The following is an 18,107-nucleotide window of genomic DNA, read 5'->3' as shown; positions in this document are numbered from 1 at the left end:
AACTCTTTATTATCTAATAGGTGTAAGTCATAAGCTGGTTATAGGTGTTCTAAATTTACTATAATATCCTAAAAATAGTTATTTCACAAAGCCATGTCGATTTTTTTCACACTATAAAGAAATATAACTAGCAACACCAAAACTTCTTTAGTCGTTATTTGTGTACAGTATAGCTTAACTTACCATTTAATTGAAGGTTGCTTATGGCTGCAACAAATCAATCATATATGATTTACCTTTGACTAGAATTTTGTGGGTTTTAAAAAATGTTTAATTTATTTATTTGAAAGGCAGAATGACAAAGAGAAAAGGAGAGACAGAGAAAGGGATTCCCCATCCTCTAATTCATGCCCTAACTGGCCTCAATGGCATGTACTAAGCCAGGCTGAACTAGGGATACCAGAACTCCATCCAGGTCTCCAAACTGGGTAGCAAAATCTCAAATACTTGGGTCACCTTCTCTTGCTTGCCCCAGGTACATTAGCAGGGAGTGGTATCAGAAGCCGAGTAGCCAGGAATAAAACAGGCTCTCATGTAGGATGCTGGTGTGGGCAGATGTGGCTTAAGATACTGTGCTACAATGCCTTTACCTTGAGTTTCTTGTATGATACCCCTTTCTTGTGTTTTTACATCCCTTAAAATCTATAGTTAAGTAAGAGTTATAAGGTTTTCAAGGTTTGTTTTATAAGTCATATATTTCTATAACATTTGCCTCAAGTTAATCAGCATCAGTATGGTGAAATAGTAAATTGTATCATAGACTTTTAATAAGTCACAGGATGCTATCAATATTATACAAATAAAACTTTAAAAATAAAAACATGAACGTCAAAAGTGTAACTGTAATTCCTACTTAATTTCTTTAACCTTGTCATTTAAGAGAGCAAAGCATTTTTATCTTAGTCTTTCACATTTTCTTTCATTTTACTGATATTTATTTGTGGGAGAGCATAAGTAATATACTGAATTGCCTGGGTGAGACAGGATGTCTTTCTATTGACTTTTGAGAGGGACTGTTTAAGGACATATGATCCATATATGATGCTGCAGATTTTCTGGGGACTTGTGGATAAATAAAATTTTGTATCAACACCTACAGATTTGTTTTATTAACTGAGGTATACTTGGACATTTACCTTTGTGTACACACATAGGTAATCATTCTGGAGTTTTGGAAAACACTGATACTGAACTCTTTATCATATTAATTACCTAGAAAGCAACATTATATTTGTCTCCATTCCAATACCTTCACTCATAGTCCAATACTATGATCTGACCATGAAGGACCCTTCTGATAATATATAAAGTATGGTTCAAAATATTATACATTATATTGCTCAATAATATTTATATGCAAATTGAGACACAAAAATATTTATTATAGAAACAGAAAATATTTCAATAAAGAATGAATTTATTAATTTATCATTTTGTCTTGTAATGAGAAATACATAGAGTGCTGTTTGCTTTGACTTCATAGATCTGTGTTAGGCAACCTCTAAAATGATATATAATGATCCCTCCCTCTTTGGACTACTTTTCCCTTGATAGTGGGCTGGACTTTGCAACTTCCCTCCAACTAGTACAATATAGAATGGGTAATGAATGTCACCTCTGAGATAGGCTATGAAAAGACTATGGCTTTCATCTTGGACATTCTCTTCCACTTGCTCTGAGGGATGTCTTTTGCCATGTTGTAACCTGTCCTTAGAGAGTTCTACATGGTAAAGAATGAAGGAAGACCTCTAGTCAACAGTGAAGAATGGAGATTCTCATTCTAACAGTTTACAAAGGACTGAATCATGCTGACAAGTATGTGCATGAACTTGGAAGAAGATTCAGTCACAGGCATGTAACCCCACAACTCGAACAATATCCTAACAGCAACCTTGTGAGACACCTTGAGTCAGAAACCAATGGCTAAGCCACATCCTGATTCCTGGACCACAGAAAATGTAAGATATTATATGTTGGCTGTTTTAAGTTGCCAAGATTTAGGATATTTTTTTACATAGCAATAGATAAATATATAGAAACTAAAAGCATTATTATTACTCAGCTCACCTGATTATAGTACCATAACTTTTTTGCTTTCTATGGGATCTCTAATCATTCTTCTTACGTAATTTTATTTGAGTTACCATAGGTGAGTTTTTATTTTAAACATGTCAAATTCCTCTTTCAAAAATGTATGTGTTAAAGAACAAAACAAAACAAAAAAATCATTGTGTTGACTCTTTTTTCCTGGTGAGTCAGCCCTTATCTAAACAGTCTCCATCATTGAATCTAAGTCATAATTATACACATTTATACTTGACCTGAGAATTCATCATGTTCTTTTCCAGCACAATTATCTTTATAGTAGTTGCATCAAAATCACAACATCATATAATAGTAACACTAACTAAAATATATTTTAAATATTCTGGAGATCAGCGCTTTATTTTCTAGATGAGTAAGTTTAGTTCTAAATAGAAAATGAAGACAAAAAAGCAACTTACTCAAGATGGAGCTACACCTTGACCTGAGATTTGGTGACTCCTTTCAGTGCTCCTTTGATTCTTTGGGCATAAACTTGCCAGGTAGAGAACAAAGATATTGAGAAGCCTTTTCAGAAATGAGCAATATCTAGCCTGGGGCTTGAACACTACTGTTTTCAAACTTCCAAAATGGGATGGCCCACTTGTACTAAAATTTCTAAACTGTTGTCAAATTTCACATGGCTCTATATACTAAAGAGGCATGTTATGAAAATATTGAGATTGAAATCACTAAAACCACTTCCCTGAAAGGTAACCTGAGAGGTGAACATGTTTCATTGCAAAACCTTTTACAAGTAATGATGCCTTTTTTGTAATGATGTTTATTAAGGTAAGGCACAGGCAGTCCTCAAAAACAAATTCATTTAGTATCATAAGTACAACTTACTTTGAATCTATTGTCTACAAAGTTTTAAATTCATTTATGAGTAAACAAAATGGAGAGAAAATTGATAGTTACTAGAATTCCCTGCAAATAAAGAGCAGAACTTTTAAACAGTTGATTAGCTGCAAGAATCAGAAAATTATTTTATAATACAGTGTTATTGGAATGAAGACTTAATGATATAATGGATGAGAAAATAAAAGTATCAACTATTTCTCAGCATTTAGTGATATATTTCTTATTTAAAGCAATTATCTTTTTTAAAAAGACAGACATTAGATATACTTTGACCACCCCTCTTGCAAGTGTTATAGAAGTACATGAAAGAAATACATGAAAGATTCTGAACTATCTGTTATTATGCAAATAAATGTTAAGGAATCAGGGATTTCCTTCTTTATAAACATGTACCATTGGAGGCATTACTTTTGTGTCTTGTATAAATAAATTTCACCATCTCTACGCAACCCCAGGCCTAAATCATATTAGTTTTGAGCTCAAGGACACAATAAGTCACTATGGACAGAGGGACAAAGGAAATCAAGCATGCCAGATGGAAATTTTAGAGTGGTTAGTATCTTTAAAGCGTCAAGACTGCATAAAAAGCTGTATAAGTCATCTATCAGCCATGGCTTCGGACGCAGAGCAGTGGCTACGGAGATCACTCTTTTTTTCAGGAAGGCTTGAAAAAGTACTTTCAGTGTGAGCTGAATTTGAGGTCAACTATTCAAGTAATTCTAAGGACGAAAAAAAAAAAAAGAAATGGAGGAGAAATTTCCTATGTTAGCAGTAATATAACCCTTTTTTTCATAAACAGTAGTGTCTGAAGTTAACTTCAAGATAATGTGGCCTGTTCACTAAAATGGGGCGGATTTAAAATTGGCTTTCTTATATTTGTGTTTGTTTGTTTACTGGTTTGTTTGAAATAATATTAAAACTTAAAGATGAGAAATTCACATGTTACTGTTTTGATTATGAAAATCTACAAATCTATCATATCATCTACTAAAATCTATCATATCAACTACTCATTTACAAATAAAAATGCAAAAAAACCCTCTGATTTTTCAAATAAGGGAAATCTCAAAGAGAAATGGCTACATGATATAGAAAAAGTTCTGCAGTAATGTCTATAGCAAACAGATTTCCTTAGAGTGGAGGTAAGTCCTTAGTTCATTCTTCTCTTTAAAAATGTCTACTTAGCCCTTTAGTTATTCTCCCCTTACCTAATTCACACTAGCTAGAACCTATATGTAACAATATTAATTACTTTTATCTTGCTCTCTCTATGTACAAGGCATTTGTGCAAAGTATGATTGTACATTTCACTTTTAAAACAGTCTTTTGGGGACAGACATTTGCTACAGCAGTTAAGATGCCATTTGAGGAGCCAGCATGGTGATGTAGTGGATAATGCAGCTGCAACACCAGCATGTCATATAAGCCAGACTTCTGATACAGCTCTGTGCTAATGCACCTGGGAAAGGAGCAGAAGATGGTCCAAGTACTTGGGTCTCTGCATGCAAGTGGGAGACCCAGAAACTCCTGGTTTCGGGCTGGCCCAGCCTTGGCTGTTACAGCCATTTTGGGAATGAATCAGTGAGTGGAAGATATCTCTCTCCCTCCTCCTCTCTCTGTAACTCTGCCTTTCAAGTAAACAAAATAATTCTTAAAAAGAAAAAAAAAATGCCACTTAGGACTTGGGATGCGTGCATCCCATATCAGAATACCTGGGTTTAAGTTCCCACTCCATTTTTGATCCAACGTCCTGCTAGTGCAGATACTAGGAGACAGCAGGTAGTGGCTCACTCTGTTGCCTGCCACTCAAGTTGGAAACCAGGCTCCTAGTTTTGGCCTGTCTCAGCCCTGGCTGTTGCAGGTACTTGGGGAGTGAACAAGAGAGAGAAGTTTTTTCTATTTCTGTCTCTCTCTGTTGCTGTACCTTTCAAATAAAAGTAAATATTTTTTTAACTTTTATTTAATGAATATAAATTTCCAGTGTACAGCTTATGGATTACAATGGCTTCCCCCTCCCATAATTTCCCTCCCACCCGCAACCCTCCCCTCTCCCGCTCCCTCTCCCCTTACATTTGCATCAAGATTCATTTTCCATTCTCTTTATATACAGAAGATCAATTTAGTATAAAGATTTCAACAGTTTGCACCCACATAGAAACACAAAGTGAAACATACTGTTTCAGTACTAGTTATAGCATTAAATCACAATGTACAGCACATTAAGGACAGAGATCCCACATGAGGAGCAAGTGCACAGTGACTCCTGTTGTTGACCCAACAAATTGACACTCTAGTTTATGGCGCCAGTAACCATCCTAGGCTGTCGTCATGAGTTGCCAAGGCTATGGAAGCCTTCCAAGTTTGCCGACTCTGATCATATTTAGACAAGGTCATAAAAGACAGAGTGAGGATAGTAACCAATGATCCTAAGAGTGGCATTTACCAGGTTTAAACAATTATACAGCATTAAGTGGGTAAGAGGACCATCAGTACACACAGGTTGGGAGTAGAGCCATTGGTGGTAGAGTAGAGGTTATGATTACAAAGGAATGAGGCCCAAGTGCACTAGACAGGGCTTAGAACAAAGGACAGAGTCATTATTAGAGGAGCTAAGAAAGGTGCTGTCTAAGCTACAAGTAATTTTTCTGATTGAGAGGCAAATAGAACCTGATAGAAGGGGCTTGATAATAATCTGGTGGGCTTTAGGCCTTGTAAGTTAAGAGGCCCAGACCTATCTATCTCTTCACATGGGGTATATCCTAAGGGAGGTGTGAACCTCCTAGGGGAAGGCACTCTGTTGACTTTCATTACTTGGCTGGCCTGGGAGGAGAGCTGGCCAGGTAAAGGCAGTGATCTACAAAAGTAAATAATTTTTAAAAATCAGCTTTTTAAAATAAGCACTACTAATATTTCCTTGAGGAAAAAATACTAAATAATCCATAGCAAACAAACAAACAAACAAAAAACCACTTCATATAACACTTCAAACCTGCCCCATGGAGATTTGTAATCCAGTAGAAATATACAAACTATTTATTTGTAATGGTTCACATAAAAGTCTATGGCGTCACCTATTTGGTATTAGATAATGGTTCTGTCACTTTCTAGCTGTGTCACTTTAGATAAATTGACCTCTCCCTACATTTGAATTTAATTATGTACATAATGGGAACAAAAAGGGTTACTCTGAGGATTTAATGAACTAGAACATCATATGAACACATTAAAACACTGATGTTTTTATTTGAACTTCTGTCATAATGCACAGGTAAGAAACACAACTTAAGTCCTCTGATTAGTGACAGATGAGCAAATTTAGTATTAGAATTCTTCAAAAAAAAAGAAGTCTTCAAAATATTTCTGCCTTCAAGTATCATACATTTCAGGTAGAGATAAATAATTACACATACAGAGTATCATATTGACCATGCTTTATGCTTAATTGTGGTATGAATCAAGTTATTACATTGGAATAAACTGGGATAATCAGGAAAGATTTACATTATACTTATTAATGCAGGTTATTGTTAATATTTTATGTATTTATTTGAAAAGTAAAGTTAGAGAGAGAGAGAAACAGAGAGAAAGGTCTTCCATCATTCTCGTTCACTCCCCAAATGGTCACAGCTGGGCTGATCCAAAGCCAGTAACCAGGAACTTCTTCCAGGTCTCCCACGTGGGTGCAGGGGCCCAAGCACTTGGGCCATCTTTCACTTTTTTCCCCAGCCATAGCAGAGAGATGGATCCGAAGAAGAGCAGCCGGGACAGGAACTAGCACCAGAATGGGGAACCGGTGCCCATATGGGATGCTGGTGCCGCAGGCAGAGGCCAAGTCTACTATGCCACAGTGCCAGCCACTATGCAGGTTAGCTTTAAGAATATTAAATATTTAAAACTAGGTAATTGTCAAAAAATTAGAAAGCCAAAAAAAAAGTATGAATACTAAAGTAAACTTTACCTATTAATTAGCAACCTAGATTTTTAAAAATTTAATACTATATTGCAAATTATGGTATTTACATGTGTATATGACTGTGTTTTCAAATAATATTTCAGCACTTCCTATGTAGAGATTTGTTATTTTTCCACTCAATTTCATTTAATAAAAATTCCCAGATTATGAAATTTGAATCTTGTGAGTTAAAGCATTGGGGGATGCTTTCCCTAGTGTTCAGATGGATACAGAGGAATAGATAGTAAAGAAAAAAAGCATAATGAGTTCTGTTCAATCAAAGGTGAGGTAATTTATTTGGTTCAAAAATAAAAGGAAGCTAATACATTCCCTGGGAGGCAGCTCAATTGGTTGAGCCCCATACATCTACCTGGGAGACCTGGGTTCAGTTCCCAGACCCTTGCTATTGCAAGGGTCTCTCTCTCTCTCTCTCTCTCTCTCTCTCTCTCTCTCTCTCTTTGCTTTTCAAATAAATAAGTCTTTTAAAAATAAAATAAAGTTATGGGGTGATCATTTGGCATAGCAATAAGATACCCCTTGGTAAGCCTGCATCTTTTTTTTTTTTTTTTTTGACAGGCAGAGTTAGACAGTGAGAGAGGTCTTCCTTTTCCGTTGGTTCACCCCCCAAATGGCCTCTATGGCCAGCGCACTGCACTGATCCGAAGCCAGGAGCCAGGTGCTTCCTCCTGGTCTCCCATGCAGGTGCAAGGCCCAAGATACCTGGGCCATCCTCTACTGCCTTCCCAGGCCACAGCAGAGAGCTGGACTGGAAGAGGAGCAACCGGGACAGAATCCAGCACCTCAAATGGGACTAGAACCCGGGGTGCCTGCGCCGCAGGTGGCGGATTAGCCAGGTGAGCCGTGGGACTGGCGTAAGCCTGCATCTTATAATGGAGTGCCTGGTTTGAGTCCCTGATAAAAACAAACAAACAAATAAACAAACAAAAAACTTCTCTTTCCAGTTTCTGCCAGTGTGCACCATGGGAGGCATAGGCTCAAGTATTTGGTTCCCTGCCACCTGTATAACAGACCTATATGGGGTTCCAGACCCCAGACCTTGGCATGGCCCAGCCTGGGCTGTTATGGGCATTTGGGGAATGAACCAATTGGTGGAAATTCTCTGTGTCTCTGCCTTTCAAATAAAATGAAGATAAGTAAATAAAAAATGTAAAAAAAGTGGAGGGGTTTCTGGCTCTGTTGCATAGCAGGTAAAGCCACAGCCTGCAGTGCTGGCATTCCATATGGGTGTGGGTTCAGGTCTCTGCTGCTTCACTTCCAATCCAACTCTCTGCTATGGCCTGGGAAAGCAGTAGAAGATGGCCCAAGTTCTTGAGCCTCTGTAACCGACATGGGAGATCCAGAGGAGGTTCCTGGCTTCTGGCTTCAGATGGGTCCAGCTCTTTCCATCGTTGCCATTTGGGGAATGAACAAGGGAGAAGATATTTCTCTCTGCTCTCCCTCTGTCTGTAACTCTGCTTCTCAAATAAGTAAATAAATCTTTAAAAATACATAAAAGATAAAAAAGAAAACATTAAAAAATAGAAAATAAAATTATACATAGAAGATGTGAGTTAACATCCAGTCCTGCTGTCCAGGAAAGATGGTAATGTTCAGTGTAGTGGAAAGAACAGTGAAGAGCCACGGTCCTCAATTTACACCAGGTTAGCAATAGTGAACAGTTCAGCCATATTCATCAGTTGAACAATCGAAAATTTGCTACTTGAGTCACTTCACCTCTAACATGTGACTTGATGCCTTGCCTTGTTTCCTAATTTCTTAATAGAGACATCTGAAAAATGGAACCAAAATCATGAATTCACCATAGTAAGCAAAATTTGAATGTGAATGTGAATGTGTGGAATGGGAGGTAGGGTCTGTGAATGCTTTCACAAAACTGGCAAACATGTACAAGGAACACACTGTGAGAAAGGCTGTGTGGGCCATGCTTGCATCTTGCTCATATTAGTCTTCTACAGGACTGCTGTCACACCAGGAATACAGAATGTGTTCTGGGAATATTTGATACAATATATCATGCATAAATGCAATGGGAATGGCATTCCCTCAGAAATCATTCTTGGCTGGCGCCGTGGCTCAACAGGCCAATCTTCTGCCTAGCGGCGCCGGCACACCGGGTTCTAGTCCCGGTCAGGGTGCCGGATTCTGTCCCAGTTGCCCCTCTTCCAGGCCAGCTCTCTGCTGTGGCCCGGCAGTGCAGTGGAGGATGGCCCAAGCAGGTTGGGTCCTGCACCCCATGGGCGACCAGGATAAGCAATTGGCTCCTGCCTTCGGAACAGCGCAGTGGCCATTAGAGGGTGAACCAACGGCAAAAGGAAGACCTTTCTCTCTGTCTCTCTCTCTCACTGTCCACTCTGCCTGTCAAAAAGTTAAAAAAAGAAAAAAAAAAAGAAATCATTCTTAAATTCTTAAAAATAAGAATATGTTTTCTGAAATGGATTTTTACAGCTATTGGCTGTTAGAAATAGCTATCAGTTTTGGTTAGTCTGGATATGTTTTTTGTTTTTCCTTAAGAGTGGCAATATTGATCCACAGATTTGGACATAAGACTCAGTTGTGGCTAATCATGTTATCTCCTTGATTTAGACATAGTAACTAAATGAGAAAAAAGCATAACTGGTGCCAATCAGAGATTTCCATGGGATTAAATGTTTTGGAAGATAAAAGATTTGTGCCTCTGTTTAAAATTGAAAAGCAGGAGCTGAATTTATCCTTCTGCCAAAAAAATAAATAAATAAAAACTGTATATAGCATGTGAAACAATAGCACCCAAGACACTGACATGAGCCAGTGGGTGGCAGTAATGGGTGGAAATGATCACTGGGAGATGGGAAATTAAGGAGGTGACTGGGAAGACTTCTCCAGATCATGGCAAAGAGAAAGATCGCATGTGTACAGGGAAGGGGAGCTGAGGCACAGCAGGACCCCCTTCCAGCATTGAGCAGATGGAACTGGGAGTTTGGGGAGGCCAAGCTGAATAGAATATCTCATTTTTATTGTTAAGCTACTTCATTTTAGATTTCAGTCATTTTTAAGGGAAAGAGATATAATTCACCTTGTATTTTATTTTCCTCTCCATTTTCCTTTCTCCTGAATTCTTTTTAAAGTCAGCCATACCTGAGGCATTGCTGAAGTCACATGCTGACATCTGACAAGTGCCCTTTGCTATATAGCCTCAAGTATGTAAGCTGCAAGAACCACGGCCTTTAGAGAGATTTTCGAATTAAATTGTTAAGATGTGTTTTTAACTTAGTACTTTCTGAAAAATCTATTCTCCCCCAGACAGGCTTACTGCTCTCTTCCATTAGGGCTGGAAATTGACTTTTTAGGTGCTGACGCTTGACAGGATGTTTATTTTCCCGTTATAACAATTGCCAATTGTCCACCAATTTCTCTTCTCACAGAAATAACGAAGGTCAGCTGTGATGAACTATACTCTCTACAGTCTCTGTCTAGCAACTTCTTATTCTCATGTTTGATATTGGTAATTTTCTCATTTTCCTTAAGAAAAAAAAAAATGAAGACAGGGCAAAGTGTTGCCATTGGGGGTGGGGCAGCTGGCAGATACAGGGGTGTGCTGCTATTCTCAACCTTACCACCAAAGCCATCAGCTAACGAGGATGGAATGTCAGAACAGATACAGTTTTCTTATTATTATTTCCAAAAAGGTCTGCAGCTTCAAGATAAAATGTAACCTTGCAGTTGCTAAGGTAACTGACTGCCCCCCCCCCTTAGGAATAGCAGAACAAATTAGGTGAAGAAAACTTCTGTAAATTGTCAATACATGGATGCCTTTGAGGCTGCAGTAGCTAAATGTTTCATTGGAAGCCTAGGTAACCAGTATAGTATGTGGGCCGAATCACCTAAGAAGTGTTTTTGTTGTCAATCTAATTTGCTTATTGCGAAAGTTAATGCAAGTAGATAAAATAATACTTACCCTCACCACCCTCCCATTTTATATTCTTGATACCCTTTTTACCCTTTTTACTTTTAAAGTGTATATATATATATATATACACACACTAATAGCTGTCAATGTTCTAAGAATGAGGCCTAGGATAGAAAATTTCTAGATACCATAAAAATAATATAAAGTGGTTGCAGGGCTGGCATTCTAGTGCAGGGGGTTAAGCTGCCATGTGCAGTGCCAGCATCACTTTTGGCCACTATTTCAAATCCTAGCAGTTCCAACTTCTGATCTGATCAAATGCACCTGAGAAAGCAGCAGAAGCTGGCCACATGCTTGGGCTCCTGCACCCACGTAGGAGAGCAGGATGAAGTTCCTCCTGGCTTCTGGCTTCGGTCTGGCTCATCTAGGGAGTGAACCAGCAGAAGGAAGCTCTCTCTTCCTCTCTCTCTCTTCTCTCTCTCTCTCTGTAATTCTGCCCTTTAAATAAATAAATACTTTTTTTAAAAAAAAGGTTGTTAGCAGTGATCTGCTTCATATAAGCACGAATTTAAAATTATGTATTGATATTCTATTGCTGTTATTCCCTGGAGCTTCCTTGTGGTGTGGCATCATTAATCTCTCAACATTTTGCTAGCAAGATTATTTATGAAAATATTTATAATTTCAGATTCAATGGATTATTTCATTGGGAACGGAATATATTTTAAGAGTGGCAGAATAGGAAATACATTGTCTTCCATATTATCTCAGTTATAAAACTCATGCAGATAATATTTGAGAGTACCCATATTAAAATATCATGGCTTAGTGGCTAAGAGCTAATAAGATTTCTATGTTAACAGAATTTGACATCAAAATTTTTAGTAACTGTCTAAATCTAGTTTTTTCAGCTTAAATCAGTATGATTTCAGAGACCTGTTTTGAGTTGTTGATATAGGTTCTGAATCCAGGCTGTCTGGTTCTGGGACTCATGTTGTTGATCTACACGTCTGATATTCAGAGTGTATTTTGCTTAAAATATTTACATTTAGATAATTTCGTTAAATAAATGGAGAAGGAACAAAAGAAGTCCATCGTTTAAATTATTTAAGATTGAATTGTATTATATAATACTTTAATAAAGCAGGAAAAATATAAGTTTAGTTTTTATCAGATCAACTTCATGATCTATGGTTATAGTTCATATCATATGTTAGGGGTCATTAAATCAGAGATGTTGAAAACACAAAACATATCTAGAATGTCTAATATATAGAATCCAGTATTTTTACCTAAATTATATTTCATACTCTGTTTCTTCCTGTCCATCATCCCTGCAATATCTGTGGTGATAAAGTAATGCAGGCAGTTGTGCCATTTGGAACTTTATTTGTTACCTTCTGGGAACTCTGCTAAAATTAAGACTGATTTCATTATGTTTTAGTAATTACTTCCAGTTTTCAAAATGTAAATTAATATCAATCCATAGGAAAAGCAAAGAAGATTGGACTTTTATACAGTCTGTAAAGAAAACAAATTTTACTTGTATATTCTTCAAATATCTCATTCCCAGTCTTTAACTGCTCAAAATTTAATAATAAATTCTTGGTTAAATGAAACAGAAAATCAAAGACAGTACATTGGTATTATGTGTACTGTAGTTAAAATCTATTAGATACTTCAAAGCAAAAATATATGTTTAAAATGCTTGGTCACAACTTTAATGACATTGAACAAAAGCCTTAGAGTGAATATAAATATTGTATATCTCTGATTTTGTTTAAGATGTTCTTTAATTGTGTTAACATGTGATACAGAAAATATCCTCTGAGTTTCATTCCAGGTCCCCCAAAATATTATTAGCTTATGTGATTACCTTTCATGTACAGAAACTTAGATATAGGCTATATAATTATTTTGTTTGTTTCAAATTGTTTCTTAATTATGTAGAAAGGTTTTTCTAGATCAAATAAGATTAAATATTTGGAATCTATACTTTATCATTTGATTAAAAGAAAGATGTGGTTCAATCTCACTTTCATTTATTTTAGATCTACTTGTTATTTTTGCCTTCTTTAAGTCATCAATGTTAGGGAATTGCAAATAGAGAGAAAAGCATCAACTGCAACATGGTCCTGAATGTATGTGACTGTTGAAGATTCCATAGAATGTTCATCACAATTTTCTGAGCTTGAGTGATAATTTTGTTCATATATTTTAATATTAAAAACAATAACTGTAAATGTCTACAAAATTATTTATACAACTGTGTGTACACTATAAAATCAATATTAAATGAAAGTAAGATTTTAATTAAATATTAAAATTTGAAAATATCTACTTAAATACATAATAAATTAAATTTGGTAGCATTTTTCATTCCATTTTTTAAAAAAAGTGTCATGGGAATAATTTGGGTATGATTATGAAAGTATACCAAGTTTTAATGTCTCTTTAATCAGATCAATACTTAGCCTGTCATTATTCAGAATAGATTATTGATTTCTGTCTAATAATTTTATAAATTGAGTCTAGGGAATGTATGTGGCATGCTTACAGAGACAAAAAAAAGAATACACTAGAATTTAGGAGTGAGTACTGGCTATGAAAAACATTTTTGGAATCAGATGGATATGGATTCTCAAATCTGTTTAATCTGTTGCAAAGTTGAAGAATGTACTTAACTTTTTCTGTAATTCTACTTCACTTTCCTTTATAGAGAAATGGAGGGAATAACGTTTTTTGTATCAGGTAGCTATTGTTGCATTAGAGACCACACCAGTACTGAGTGACTTGAAACAGTGTTTGTTAGTCTCACTGGCTTGTGGTTTGCTTCTGCAGCCAGTTGTGTGAATCAGGTGAATGTTCTGCTGAACAGAGGTGTGTTGTTGAACAGACTGAAATCTAAGGTGGCTTCACTGGGACAAATGAGCTGTGTTCTGCAGGCTTTGTCATTCTTCAACAGGCTGCCCTATGTTTGTTACAAAGACAGTTCCATGAGAACAAGGGGAAGCACAGAAGATGCTTGGAACTTGCACACTCTCAGTTTTGCTGTATGCTTTTGACTAAAGAAAGTAAAAAACCAGTGAAAGCAGTGTAGAATAGACTCTCCCCCCTTCAGTGGGAGTAGCCAGAATTGCATTGTAAGGTTTCTGAGTCAAGGAAGGGGTAAAGAATTGTGACCATTTTTACAATAACTCATAGACTCCATCTAGAAAAGTACTTGGCAGAAAATAGATACCCAATAAAGTTAGCTTATTTAATTGGCTTTTACAACTAAGGTGCTTACGTCTTACAATATTCTTTTTTGTTATATAGTTCTCTTTTACAAGGCCTTTATAGAATTAATGATTCAAATTTTGAAAGTTTTAGTTCAAAATCTGCTAAAAATGACCATACTGAAATGTGAAAATATTCAAACGCACCAAAATTCTACTGTAAACTTCGTGTATAATATTGCTTTAAAATCATCTCATCAGAATTTTAAAGGTCAAAACATACATTTGACAGGAAGATATTTTCACAGAAAATGTTTGGGCATGGATTGGAGCCCACCCTCCATTCTGGTGTTCATTTACCATTATCTATGCTCTCATCTCCTTGTGGTGGAAGAAAGTACATAGTAAGCAAAATATAAATAGCTTTATTTATTAATAAGAGAAACTATCCTTGATTGTTTTAAAAACATTTTATTTTGAATTATTTTTAGGTTAGCTAAAAATTTGCAAAAAAAATAGGAAACAGGTCCCCCAACCTCACTTCCAATAATGTTAACATATATAGCCACAGTGAAATTTTCAAAATCTGGACCTCAATAGACATTTTTCAAAAGAGGAAATCCAAATGGCCAACAGACACATGAAAAAATGTTCAAGATCACTAGCAATCAGGGAAATGCAAATCAAAACCACAATGAGGTTTCACCTCACCCCGATTAGAATGGCTTATGTACAGAAATCAACTAACAACACATGCTGGTGAGGATGTGGGGAAAAAGGGACACTAACCCACTGTTGGTGGGAATGCAAACTGGTTAAGCCACTATGGAAGTCAGTCTGGAGATTCCTCAGAAACCTGCATATAACCCTACCATACAACCCAGCCATCCCACTCCTTGGAATTTACCCAAAGGAAAATAAATTGGCAAACAAAAAAGCCATCTGCACCTTAATGTTTATTGCAGCTCAATTCACAATGGCTAAGACCTGGAACCAACCCAAATGCCCATCAACAGTAGACTGGAGAAAGAAATTATGGTGAAGTAGCACCTTGACAGTAGGGACTCCATTTTGGAGCACTTAAGACTCCATTCTGGGAAAGCACCCCCCACCCCACCGTGAGACTCTGGTCTGAAACTATGATCTAAAACAGTAGAACAATAGCAGTCCACTATATCACACTTGGCAGAGCATAGAAACCCCCTAGCATAATTGTTCAAGCTTAAAAGTAGAAAGGCTACACCTGGGTTAATGATAAAAATATAATTTGTCTATGTCCTACATATAATTAAAACCAATACCTGAATTAATGTCAGGATTATAAGATTGTAACTGGTATTGTCAAGATTATAATTGATACTAGTTTCGCATAGGTTGTAGGTCGGCTTGACCCCGGTAACCATGTATTCCCCCCTGTTCCTAGCAACCATGAATTCCCCTCCCGATTTTGTGGTTTTTGCCTTTATAAACCCTGTTGCTTTAGGCTTCAGGGTCGAGAGTTCTTTAGGGCATGAGCCCACTCTCCACCGCTGGCAAATAAAGGACCATCAAATTTTATCAATGTGTGGAGCTCCTTTGTTCATACTCGCTCAGGTACAACAATGGGACACATACTCTATAGAATACTATACAGCAGTCAAAAACAATGAAATCCGGTCATTTGCAACAAGATGGAGGAATCTGGAAAACATCATGCTGAGTGAATTAAGCCAGTCCCAAAGGGACAAATATCATATGTTCTCCCTGATCGGCGACAACTAACTGAGCACCAAAGGGGAAACCTATAGAAGTGAAATGGACACTATGAGGAACAGTGACTTGATCAGCTCTTGTGCTGACTGTTGATGTACAATGTAATACTTTATCCATTTCAGTATTTTTTCTTTGTTTTGTTCTAGTACTATTGGTTGAACTCTGTAATTAACACACAATTATTCTTAGGTGTTTAAATTTTAACTGAAAAGTGATCCCTGTTGAATATAACAGTGGGAAAAAGAGAGGGAGGAGATGTACAATTTGGGACATGCTCAGTCGGACTTGCCCCAAATGGTGGAGTTAGAAATGTTCCAGGGGATTCCAATACAATCCCATCAAGGTGGCATGTACCAATGCCATCTCACTAGTCCAAGTGATCAATTTCATTTCACAATTGATCACACTGATAGGTCTAAGAATCAAAGGGATCACACAAACAAGACTAGTGTCTGCTAATACTAACTGATAGAATCAAAAAGGGAGAGAATGATCCATTATGGGAAGTGGGATACACAGCAGACTCATAGAATGGCAGATGTTCTGAATAGCACTCTGGCCTCAGAATCAGCCCTTAAGGCATTTGGATCTGGCTGAAGTGCCCATGAGAGTATTTTAGGCATGGAAAGCCAAGACACTCTGGAAAAAAAAGCAAAAAAACAAACAAAACAAACAAACAAACAAAAAAACAAACAGAAAAAAACAAACCTAAATGAAAGATCTCTGCAAGTGAGATCCCAGTGGAAAGAACTGGCCATCAAAGAAGGAGGTACCTTTCTCTGAAGGGAGGAGAGAACTTCCACTTTGACTATGACCCTGTAGGAATAAGATCAAAGTCAGCAAACTCAGGAGGCTTCCATAGCCTTGGCAACTCATGACTAGAGCCTAGGGAGATTACTGACACCATAAACAAGAGTGTCAAATTGTTAAGTCAACAACAGGAGTCACTGTGTACTTACTTCTCATGTGGGATCTGTCCTTAATGTGTTGTCCAATGTGAAGTAATGCTATAACTAGTACTGAAACAGTATTTTACACTTTGTGTTTCTGTGTGGGTGCAAACTGATGAAAACTTAGTATATACTAAATCGATCTTCTGTATATAAAGAGAATTGAAAATGAATCTTGATATGAATGGACTGGGAGAGGGAGCGGGAGAAGGGAGGGGGGCAAGTGGGAGGGAAATTGTTGGGGGGGGGGAGCCATTGTAATCCATAAACTCTACTTTGGAAATTTATATTTACTAAAAAAAAAAAAAAAAAAAAAAAAACCCAGGACCTGCTTCGCGGCCTGCTGTGTGCTCACAGCTGCGCTGGCCCTGCAGGTGAGGGGAACTCGAGCGGTGCTGGCCCTGCCCGCGCAGGAGCCGCGCGCCGTTCCCACCCTGCCTCCTCCCCAGTGGGACTTGACAAGCGACACAGGCACAGGCTGCTAGCAAACACCCGGGGACTGTGCAGCCTGGGGCACCCACAGCCCTGCCAGCTCTGTTTCTGAGGGTTCCTTCAGGTGCCTGCGCTCACGGGGAGCTGGGGCTTCCTGGGCAGAGACCCAGAGCCGCCGTGGGGGCTGAAGGTGTCTCCACCTGTGCCCTGTCCCAGGACACCATCTCCTGGATTAAAAAACAAAACAAAACAAACAAACAAACAAACAAAAAAAAAAAAACCAGGAAATTAACATTGGTACAGCACTTAACTTAATTTTATGTCTAATTCTCTTTTTTTCCTGTTCCCAGATCTTATATAGGGTTCTTTTATGCATTTAGATGTGCTTCCTTTTTCATCTCTGTGATTTGTAAAAGCTCCCCATATTTCCTTGCTTTTTATGAATCTGACCTTTTGGAGAATAATGATCCATTATTTTACAGAAGATACAGCAATTTGGGTTTGTTTGATTTCTCATGATTGGAATGAATTGATGTCCTTTTCACAATACTGCCAGTGAGGTGGTGCTGTGTTCTCAGTGCATCATATCAAAAGGTTTATGATATGTGGTCTTACTGCTGATTACATTAACCTGATCACGGAGTGAAGCAGATATCTGTGAGTATTCTCCACTCTAAAGTAATGATCTCTCCCTTTTTAATTAATAAATATCTTTGGGGAAATACTTTGAGACCAGGCAAATGTGAGGTTCTGGTTTCTAAGCATCATTTTGCAGTGTAAGGAACAAAGAATTCTTGGAAACGTGGTTGTTTCAGATGAGGCAGGGTAAATATAAGAGGAGCCTGAAATGTCAAGTTTAAGGGAGTGTCAAGAGAGAGATGGGAGATTGTCCAAACAATAACAATAGGACACCACCAGGAAAATCCTGTGCTCCCAGTAGCTGAGACAGC

The 18,107-nt window shown here is 37.5% G+C and overlaps 1 protein-coding gene across 6 annotated transcripts in view; it reads left to right on the top strand.

The window, feature by feature from the left end:
* Positions 1-18,107, top strand: part of NAALADL2 (N-acetylated alpha-linked acidic dipeptidase like 2) — a 1,471,888-nt gene that overhangs the window by 446,529 nt on the left and 1,007,252 nt on the right. The window lies entirely within an intron of this gene.

This window comes from Lepus europaeus, chromosome 2 (genome assembly GCF_033115175.1).
Source record: "Lepus europaeus isolate LE1 chromosome 2, mLepTim1.pri, whole genome shotgun sequence".
NCBI lineage: Eukaryota > Metazoa > Chordata > Mammalia > Lagomorpha > Leporidae > Lepus > Lepus europaeus.
Note: the sequence above shows the minus strand (reverse complement) of the source record. Positions and strands in the feature narration are given on the sequence as shown.